Here is a 10,887-nt window from a genome sequence, read left to right as displayed (position 1 = left end):
GAGAGAGAGAGAGAGAGAGAGAGAGAGAGAGGAAAGCACATTTGCTGATAGCCATCATGTAGTTTCTACCTTTCAAGTGTTATGACAGAAGCTCTGTAAAGCCTTCAACAACCTTTAACCTTCAGTTGTGGTTTGAATGTGAAGAGGCTCCCATAAACTCTCCAGTTTGAACACATGGTTCCCTGCTATTGGCACTATCTGGGAAGGTTGTGCGATCTTAGAGGATGGAGCTTCACTATACCATTGAGGGCACTTGTTGCCTGTTTTGAGTAACTGAGGATGCAATATGACCACTGGCCTCTTGCTCTGGACTTTATCTTCCCTGCCAGAGGCTCCTCTCCAATTTTAATCCAGAATAAACTTTTTTTCCCTAAAATACTTTGTGTCTCACACACACACACATACACACACACACACACACACACACACACACACACACATCCTTAGCTATCATGGGAATAGAAATCAATACTACACACTGAAGTTCCACCTCACATCAGCTACAATGGCCATCATTAAGAAAACAAGCCACAATAAATGCTGTTGAAAAAGATAAAAGAAAGAACCATACTACTGCTAGTAGAAATGTAAATTAGTATATCCACAATGCAACTTAATTATTCTAGTTTATCAAAAAAAATGGTATGATCAGGTATAGCACTTCAGGATATATACATTAGAAAAAAATTGAAGTTTAGTTTCATCTGGTGATATGTGCATACCCACATTTATCAACAGATCCTTCACAGTAGTTTGGTTATAGCACACTACATGGACAATGCATTTTCTATACACAAGGGCATTTGATTTAGCCATGAAATAAAACATTAACAATCAGTTATTGTTAACAATCAGCAATTCAGTTAAAAATGAGACATGGACTTCAATAGAATTCTCAAATATGAAATACAAACAGTTAAAAACCATTTTAAAAATGTTCAACATCTTTGGACATTGGGAAAATGCAAACTAAAGAATGGCTAACACCAAGAAATCAAATGATCACAAATGGCTGCAAAGGATGTGGGGAAAATGAGACACTTATTCATTGCTGATGGGAATGAAAACAGGTGAAACCACAGTGGAAGTCAGTGTGGAGGTTCCTGGAAAAGTTAGAGATAGATCTATCGCAGAACCCAACTTGTTGTATGCATCCCAATTCTTACTCTAGAGAGACCTGCTCACCTATTTTCACTGCTGTTCTATACACAATACCCAGGAAATGGAAACTACTTATTCAACTGGTGAATGAGATAATAAAAATGACACAATGAAAAAACATTTACACATGGAACATTATTCAGTGGTCAAGAAAAACAAGATTATGAAATCTTAAATGGATAAAGCTAGAAACAGCCATTCTAAGTGAGGTAGCCCAAACACAGAAAGAAAAATATTGCATGTCTTCTCTCATTTGTGGACATTAACTTGGACTCTTCACATATATGTGTTTCATTTGGAATACCAACAGAGATTAGAAAATTAGTAAAGGGTTATGTGGGATGCTTTCAAGGGAGGGGAGATAGAGTGCAGTGTCAATAAAGGGTTAAAGTGTAATCATGAAATCAAAATGGGTAAACTGGGTTAGGACATTGGAGGACAGGATAGAGGAAGCAATGGAGGAGGAACAACTAACATTGTTTTATATATAATGATTATATTCATATACACATATAACACTAAAGACAGTCTTATGGAAACCTACTACTCTAAAAACTTCCATAATTATACAAAGACACACTATAAAAATAATTGCTGGAGTGAAGGTTAAACCATTATGAATAATGGACCCTCTTTCAGAGAACCTGAATTCAATTCCCAGCACCTACATGGTGGCACACAACATCTGTAACTTCAGCTCCAGGGGAATCTGATATCATTTTGTGACCTCTGTGGGCACTGCACACACATGGTACACACACATACACACACACACACACACACACACATACACATATACACACACATGCATGCACACACACACAATTATTGCATGAACAAAATAAAAATAAAAAACAAACACTCATATTCATATTTTCAAAAAAATGAATTTAGATATAGTTACCCTATAATAAGACTACAAGGCCCTTATTAGACACCACAAGCTCACGTGGGAGTGGGGTACTTCTTTTCCACTTGTTGGTGGATTAAGGTCCCATAGATGACTGTAAGTCCAAGTTCCACTCCACTATAAGGCATATGTGTTTGGGAGGTGAAACTCAGGAAGCTTGACTTTTCCCACAAGGCCACAGGACAGGTGCTAGGCTTCAGAGACACTGCTCTGGCAGGTGGGAAGGCACAGTCTGAGATATGAGAAAGCTGAAGCTGGTATTCCCTGGCATCCAGGCCCTCAGACACAGCTGAAGAACCACACAGAGTAGTTGGAAACAAAATTTTGGGGGTCCACGGGCCCTTTACAAAGTTGGGACTGGGTGCTCCTGGACATTCACGCACTGCTGAGTCACAAGGAGTTGACAGCAGAGTCAGAGTGGCTGGGGGCTGAGGACTTCGACTAGCTTGGGGCAGGGGGAAATGGGAGCTCTGACTTTGATCATCAATGAAGCTCCTTAGTTTGTCAGTGATTATGTCCGGGAGTGCAGATGGGCCTTCTATGGACGAATTAAGCTGAGGATCTGGAGGAGAAGACCCTCTCCATTGGGTTCACCATGGGGAGCCATAGTGGTGGTAGATGAAAAGACAGTCATTGGTTCCAAACTGTTTATTGGATATTCATCCTGGAAAATGGATGTGTACCATACTAACTTCTCAGGGTGCAATCTGAAATTAAATACCTTTTGCAGGTCCTCTAGGAACCTCATTAGCATGGAAACTATGTTCTGGGCCTGAGTGACTACAGGCCACATTTCCTTATGTGGGAATTGTGGTATTTGTTCCAGTTCAGGAATTTGGCAGGGAGCAGGGAGGCACCTACTGTCTCAGGTGTGCACTGACTGAGTTTCTGGGGTCTTAATCTATGCTATCCACCAAGCTTCCTGGCATGGTTTACCATTCCACAGACTACCAAGCATTATAGGCTATTATCAATGTTCCTGATATTCTTTGGAACTTGATGGTAAGAAATCAATTCTATAGGTACAATATACTTGAGTTATAGAACACTGAGAAATCAAGCTGGTTCTCACATAAGGAAACTTCATTTCTACTGGCTAGCATTCACAGTACTGAAGGATCTATGTACACTACTAGAGAGAAAACTAGTCATTAATCATATGATGCTATGAGTCTGTGAGGTACAATAATAATTGACCTGCTAAGTCATGGCCAATGGTACAATTATAGTAAGAATGGATTAGGAATAACTAATCACTTCCTGATTGGTTTTAAGGCCCTCTTTACAAGACAACACCCATTCCTGGTATTATTATCAGGGACAAGAATATGTCGAGAGACAGGTCCTACGTCCTAGGGGAACACCTATTACTAATATTTTGCTAAATGGATACAACATTAATCAACTCTTAGTGAGTTATATTCATATATACATGCCAGTGCATCTCTCAACTTTTATCAAAGAAAATTATGCAGAAGATTAACAAAAAAGATCTGTAGCTGATCAAGCTGCAGAGAATAAGAGATGTTGGAAACTCTGAGCCTTAAATAGGACATTGCTGTTACACTTCTTTCAAGACCCAGGGATCATTTTGAAAAAAAAGGGGACCAGAAAATTTTAGGTTAGAGATAGTTAATGACTACAAGAAAGCAATGTTGTCTGGGCACAGCAGAGCACTTACAGATATGAACACATAAACACATATAAACTCAGAGAAGTTGTTACAGTAATATATTTAAAAAATTTCATCATGGGAATCTGCCTTTGACTATTTATGTTCTTAGATGAAAGATACACACTTAGTCTATGTTTTTTTTGTTTGTTTTTGTTTTTGTTTTTGTTTTGTTTTGTTTGCTTTTGTTTTTTTGAGACAGGGTTTCTCTGTGTAGCCCTGTCTATCCTGGAACTCACTCTGTAGACCAGGCTGGCCTCGAACTCAGAAATCCACCTGCCTCTGCCTCCCAAGTGCTGGGATTAAAGGCATGCACCACCATCCCCCTGCTCTATGTTTTTTATTATGCCTCAGGCAGCACAATAGCTGGGCAACTGTCAACACTCCATGTTGTTAGACTCTACCTTCTCATTGATAACCCCAAGTCATCATCCACTATTTACTATGTTCCTTCTGGGCTGCTCTTAACTCCAATTAGGCATCCCTCTGGACCATGTTCTCTTGGTCCCTAGCCCATGGCAACTCTCTTTATCCTGTACATCTTTTTTCCCATGGTGGCTCTTCTTCATCTCTTCTTTCCTCATCATCTTCTCTCTCTAAGGCTAAGAAAACCTCAACACCACCTATGTCTCTTCTCCCTAGCTACTGTCTGTTGACATCTTTATTTACCAATTAGAATTAATTGAGAGGTAAGGTCCCTCAATGGCTTATGTGTGGACTCTCTTGTCTTTGTGGCAAACAGTTTTTGGGGCCCCAAATTGGCATTAGAATACAAATAACATTAGGCCAACCCACTGCATTTCCCATTTTGTCTAATTAGAAAGACTCCTTTCTCTCAAATATAAGTTGAACATAATTTTAACAATTATATACATTATTAGGTATGATACATACTTATAATATCTAGTCTAGTATACTTGACAATTTAGATATAGTATTCTATCATCTACTCTAACTTAAATAGTTTATAATTCTGTACCTAAATCACATTTGATTTCAGATCGTATCCTGATAATCATCTTTTCAAATCTAGAACATCTTCAATGTTAAACAACTTAGGTTTAATTATAACTAGTCTTCAACCCTGTCAGAGATTTGAGAAGGAATTAAATATTGCATGAGTATGTAAGAAGTACAAAGACAGCTTCCTAAACTTAAAACAATTGACAGAGGCAGCTGACTGCCTAGGCAATCCCCAATATTCCTTATAATGCTGGAGCATGTATTGTTTGGCCCAGAACATTCGGCAAATCTTAAGTGAAGCAGAAATTATGAAGGACTAGCTTACTATGTCTTGGCAGAGTCTAGCAATCAGCTATCCTGCATCTATTTGTCCTTTTTGGACAGCATTCCATCTTCAGGTAAAATTAGGTTATTTCTTGCCCAGTGACTGGCTCACCACAACTGAAGTAACTCCACATGGAGGTATTGATACTCATCTTCTTCCTTGAAGTGGAATGGGTATACTGTCATGAGCAGCTCTATCTCTTAAAAAAAATCTTTTAATAATGAAATTATTTTAAATGTCATAGTCTGTAAATCTTTGACAACTTCGAAGGCCATCTATGCATAGCATAACTAAATTGTTAAACATTGATATTTTTAGCTATTTACTATATGAATAACCTCAAAACACTTTATTGTAATTATCTAAATTAGAATCTAATATGATCATGACTTTGCCATCTGAATATTAACTTGAATTACTTAATCATCCTAAACAGTGTTTAATAAAAGCTATTAAAAGGATTGGGTCTAAGCCTTGTTTGTATTCTTAAATGAGTTGCATAGACATAATGTCTATCTAAGAGTGACAAAATTAATTTTAAGTTTGTATCAATATACAAAGATTTATAACAATGAAAGCCTTAAACCTGTATCAATATATAAATCTGTATCAATATAAGAAAATATAATTTCAATTCTACATCAAAATATAAAGATTTCTACAAATGTAAAATTATGGTTATACAATGCTTTGTTTAAAAGTAAATTTAATAATACAATCCTACTAGTCTAGTTTCTATAATATTACCATAACCCAATTTTTTTCTTTTACTGCCCTTCCCTTTACCTAAGAAAAAATGATAGAGAAGAAGAAAGATAGAAATCCCTGAGTACAAGCTTTGTATTTAGTTTCCTTCCTGTCTAAAATTACAACGATTTCAAATTATCCCTTAAAATGGTGACTATCTATAATTTATAAAAATAACCAAAACCAGACATGTATATGACTTGTGCCAGACAATATCCCACCATGGAGGGAAACATGGACTTGAAGTCTCACCCTTAGCTGAGAAGGTAGTACAATTAATAAATAGCTGCTGGGAGAGGAAGAGTCAGTTTTCTTTTTCTTTTGTTTTCTTTTCTTTGAGTCAGTTTTCCTTATGGTCCATAACGCTCCAATGGAAGGCACAATTCGAAAAGTATATATGAACCATAAATTGGACTTGAAAGGTTTAAACCAGAACCATCCAAGTTGGGTGGGCAAGAAAGCAGGTTGATCTAAGAGGAATTGAGAAGCAGGGAGAGATTGTGATCAAAGTACATTGTAGAAAATTCTCAAAGAACTAATATGAAATTTCCAATAGGAGACAAGAATATGAGATTTACTCGATACGTGCTGTTTTAGTTACTGTTCTATTTCTGTGATGAAACATCATATCTAAAAGCAACGTTGGGAAGAAAGGCTTTATTTGACCTACATTGTTCATTATTAAAGGGAGTCAGGGCAGTAACTCAACTAAGTCAGGAACCTAATTACAGGAAATGATGCAGAGGCCAAGGAGGAGTGTTGCATCCTGGCTTGCTCAGCCTGCTTTCTTATAGAATCCAGGACCACCAGACCAGTGGTAGGGCATCCCACAATGGACTGGGCCCTCTCACATCTACCACTAATTGAGAAAATGTCCTACAGGCTTGCTTGCAGCCCTTTTTTATGGAAACATTTTCTCAATTGATGTTCTCTCCCCTCTGATGACCATAACTTGTGTGTGTGTGTGTGTGTGTGTCTTTTATCCATGCGTTCAAGGGAAGCAGGGTGGGGGCTGGTAGTGCAGTAAGTTCCAGAGCTTAGATGGGGTAGCAAAAGCTACATATAACACATTGTATATCTATGTAAATGTAACTTTTATTCTCCTGTTGTTTGGGAGGCTTACTGTCTTCATCTGCTAACCTAGACCTAGTTCTGGAACCTACTAGACTCCATATAATCAAATCTAGGCCTAGAATGTTTCCAGGCTCTGAGACTTGCTGCTGAATAAATGCATCCTTTCTTGTTCTTTCTGTACTCTATCTGGTGGTTCAACTCAGTTTTTGTGGCTCTGATTCCTCACCTAGCTGACTTATTCAATCTGCAATTTCTCTTGGCCTCTGAATTGCTCTGCTTGGCCTCATACTAACTCTAGGAATTTTTTCTAATCTCTATCTCCTCTTTATCCTTTTGCTTGTTCTGTCTTGTACCTAGCTTACTCTCTCTTCAATCTGTCTCTGTAAAACTTTCCCAGTAAAACTGCCTCCTCTCTCTCTGTGCTGCTTTACTCTCCCTCTCAACTCTACTGTAGTTCTCTCCATGAACCTTACTATATTCCTATACTGTAGTCTCTTCCTCCTGTACTGAATCTCTCTTAAGAAACTTCCCTTTCCTCTATGTTCCTCTATGTGAGAGTTGGGCATATCCTTTCTCTCAAGTCTTTCTCTGATTCGTCACCTTTTCTGCCACTCAGTTAGAGATCACTTTCAAACATGGGTGCTTCCTTCTACAAACTAATTTTACCTTCATTGCTTAAAGGTATATATTAAATATGAGCCACACTAACACAACCTCAGTGTTCACAGTCTGATCAATATCCTATGACATATCTAGGTGGCACCAACTCTCTGTGCAGGAAACTAGACCTGACATGTACTTTCTAAGTAGGGTTGTGAAGTGAGGAATGAGGAGACAGATCTTCTTGGGTTTTGATGCAATTGTTCGATATTCTGTCTTCAGTGGCAAAAAAGGATAAAATTTTCTTCTTCCTATTCTTGTGGAATACACTTTCACACTTGTCCCAGGAAGAATAATTTGTCACTTCCTCATTGGCAGCAAAGTCATGGAATCCAGATGAAAATAATCTCTCTCATTTTAAGAAGCACTTGGTTTGTAACTGTAGAATCCTTTCATTCACTCATTTATGAAACATTCCTGAAATAAAATCATATTTTCCTAATGGTTGTTTGACTCTTTTTACACAGTTATGCCAGTGACTGGAGGGAAGTAGGTAGGAGGTACAGATTAGATGCGTGCCAATGCACTGCTCATCTGTGTGCTAGGGTAACCAGGCCTAATCAAAGCACATCTTCAATCAGGCCTTTAAAGACCTGATAATGAATTTGAATCTTTCTTGACTCACCAAATTCTGCAGGAGGCATCAAAGAGACTGTATCTACCACTCCAGTTAAGATTGCTTTCTAAGAAGCATACATTTTACATAATCATGAAGACTGGGAATTTTAAAAGGAGCTATGAAAAGAAATGATCCATATGCCTGATCAACAACAGTCCCTTTTTAATAGAGATTTTATATCTGAGTAATTTCTCTCAGTATGTCTTCTTGGCAAATAGATTTTTGGATTGGTAATAAATGATACCAGCTATTTACTCTCTGACCCATGGACGAATCTGATACAATCTTCTGTCTTTTATTTGTGACTTGGATTGGCTTTCTAAAAACTCACCTAAGGAGACTGCAGAAGAAATTGTCTGACATGCCATCTGAGGAGATAATGTGATGAAGCTGCAGACAGTGGATGCAATAGTCACTTTGGCAGTTATGGGCTGTGAGAAAAATAGCTTTCTTTTCTGTGTGTGAGAGCAATGACTGAAATTTCTTTTCTATTTTCTATATTGTCTCTCCAAAACTGATTTAAGAATTGTTTAAAAAATTCTCTTATCACTTTTAAGATAATGACATTATATGATGATGATGATGATGATGATGATGATGATGATGATGATGATGATGGTGGTGGTGGTGATAGGATCTCACTTTGTGAGATCCAGGCTGTTATGAAGTTCCCTATGTATCTCAGCCTGGCTTTGAATTAACATAAATCCTGCCTTAGCTTTTCTAGTACTAAGACTATAAACTTGAGATCCCATGCCTATACCATCCATGCACATGAAATAAAAATAAGTAAATGCATCTTTATAGGATTGGGGAGAATAAATCTTTATAAACTTGGGAATCTTTGACAGTGGTAGAGCATCTGCCTAGCTTATACAAGGTTCTGGGTTTGAATCTCTGTATCACACATATCCCTCCCCACAAATCTTTATTAAAGTACCTCCAAATGCACACCAATTTAAAGACAAATATTAATAGGTACCTCAAATAATCTAAAAGAAATATAGGAGCTGTTAACTTAATATTTAATATAGACCATAGATTATTAATGATTAATGATTACCTCAGTGTTCCATAATCTTCACACATGGCTACCGACACATGGCTTCCACCTACCTAATAGTTTCCAGGTGATATTATTACAGAAACACCAAACACCAATACTTTGCCTATGCATCCCATGGAATCTTCACAAATAAAAGGCATTTAATGACCCTTTTATATGTAAAAAATCTTAGATTAAGGCTAAATTAAGAAGATCAATAAGATAACCGATATAAAACTGCCAGCCCTGGGGTGTTAACCCAGGCATTCTGATTTCAAAACAAGGTATTTAACCAGATGTTCTGCATCTGACCAGCTCCAGATGAAAATAAGGCAGTTAAGCTTATTCCCAATGTCTCTAAAGGAGAGGATGTTTGTGTGCCATTTCAGTTCAGAAGCTCTTTCCAGAAAAGCATTCCTTAGCTTTAGTGCCATGGAGGCAAATTATTGGCTTTCATTACGTTACATACAGAACTCATTAAAATGTATAGGTAACTAATTTTCAGATATATACACATACACATACATACACATACACACACACACACCCCACATATATGCATATATATATATATATATATATATATATATATATATATATATATATGCTATCAAGTGATTTAAATATAGATTAGAAGAAAGCTGAAAGTGTCAATGTGGCCAGCACAGATTCTGGAGCTAGACAGCCTGGATTCAAATCCCAAGTCCGTTGCTTTTAATCTGGGTAGTGTTGGTTAATACGGAGCCTTTGTGTCTTACTTCTTTCACACTTCTAATCCCTGTTAGGAATTAGGCTCAGTTAGAAAAGTGTTTGCTTAGCACTCACCAGTAGCCCTGTGTTTGACCTGGCCTGGTCAAACTGCTGTCATCCCAGTACTCCAGATGTGGAAGGAGGAAGTTCAGAGGTTCGAAGTCATCTCAGCTACATAGTGTAGGCTGCATAGTGTAGTCTCTTTCAGCAAATACCTATGTCATAAATCACTGGTGATGACAACATGAACTAAAACTTACATAACAGTTAAACAATTATCTGGTTCTAACAGGAATTATGTGCTTTGTTTCCTTGGATACCAAAAGCCAACTATCCACAGGAGATCTTTCATATGCCTTTAATCCCACACTCGAGAGGCAGGGACAGGCAGATCTCTGTGACTTCAAGATCAAATTTGGTCTACAAAGAGAGTTCCAAAATAACCAGGGTTACATACGGAAAACTTATCTTGAGAAACAAAACCAATCAACCAACCAACTGAACAAATCATGGTTGTAGAGTGGACTTGAAGGCCCATCTTGCCTAGTTCTCTGACTCCTAGTCTGCATTCTTTTGTTTATATTTCTCAATGTTACCCAGCATGTAGCTCTCAGAGAAGGGAGAAGATGCCTGCCAGAGTAATAGGAGTTCACATGCAAAGCATTTACACTCAAGGACTGAACTAAAGTCAATAAAAATGTGACTCCATCTCTGTAGAGTAACATCTACTGTAAAGAGAAAATGATAGAAAGAACAAACATTGGACAAAGAAAATATTAAAGAGAAGACAAGAGAGAGTGAGTCCAGCATAGTGCTCCTTTGTTTTTTAATTTACCCATTTCAAACACTGTATTTTCATCTTACTTCTGCATATTAATAAATAATTCTCCTGCTAAGTGATTGCTGAGCTCAGAATCTACATTAATTGCTATCTCTCTTCTCAAATAAAAGCTGTACTCTG

At 37.5% G+C, this 10,887-nt stretch overlaps 1 long non-coding RNA gene across 2 annotated transcripts in view; it reads right to left on the bottom strand.

The window, feature by feature from the left end:
• The window catches only part of LOC116072526, a 23,137-nt gene extending 13,039 nt beyond the window's left edge, over positions 1–10,098 (bottom strand). For both annotated transcript variants that reach the window (XR_004111496.1, XR_004111495.1), the window contains exon 1: positions 10,002–10,098. This is a non-coding gene — a long non-coding RNA (uncharacterized LOC116072526). The remainder of the gene's footprint in view (positions 1–10,001) is intronic.
• Positions 10,099–10,887: the final 789 nt, after the last annotated feature.

The sequence above is a fragment of the Mastomys coucha genome, unplaced genomic scaffold (assembly GCF_008632895.1).
Source record: "Mastomys coucha isolate ucsf_1 unplaced genomic scaffold, UCSF_Mcou_1 pScaffold23, whole genome shotgun sequence".
NCBI classification, from domain to species: Eukaryota; Metazoa; Chordata; class Mammalia; order Rodentia; family Muridae; genus Mastomys; species Mastomys coucha.
The sequence above is the reverse complement of the archived record's forward strand: the minus strand, read 5'-3'. Positions and strand labels throughout refer to the sequence as shown.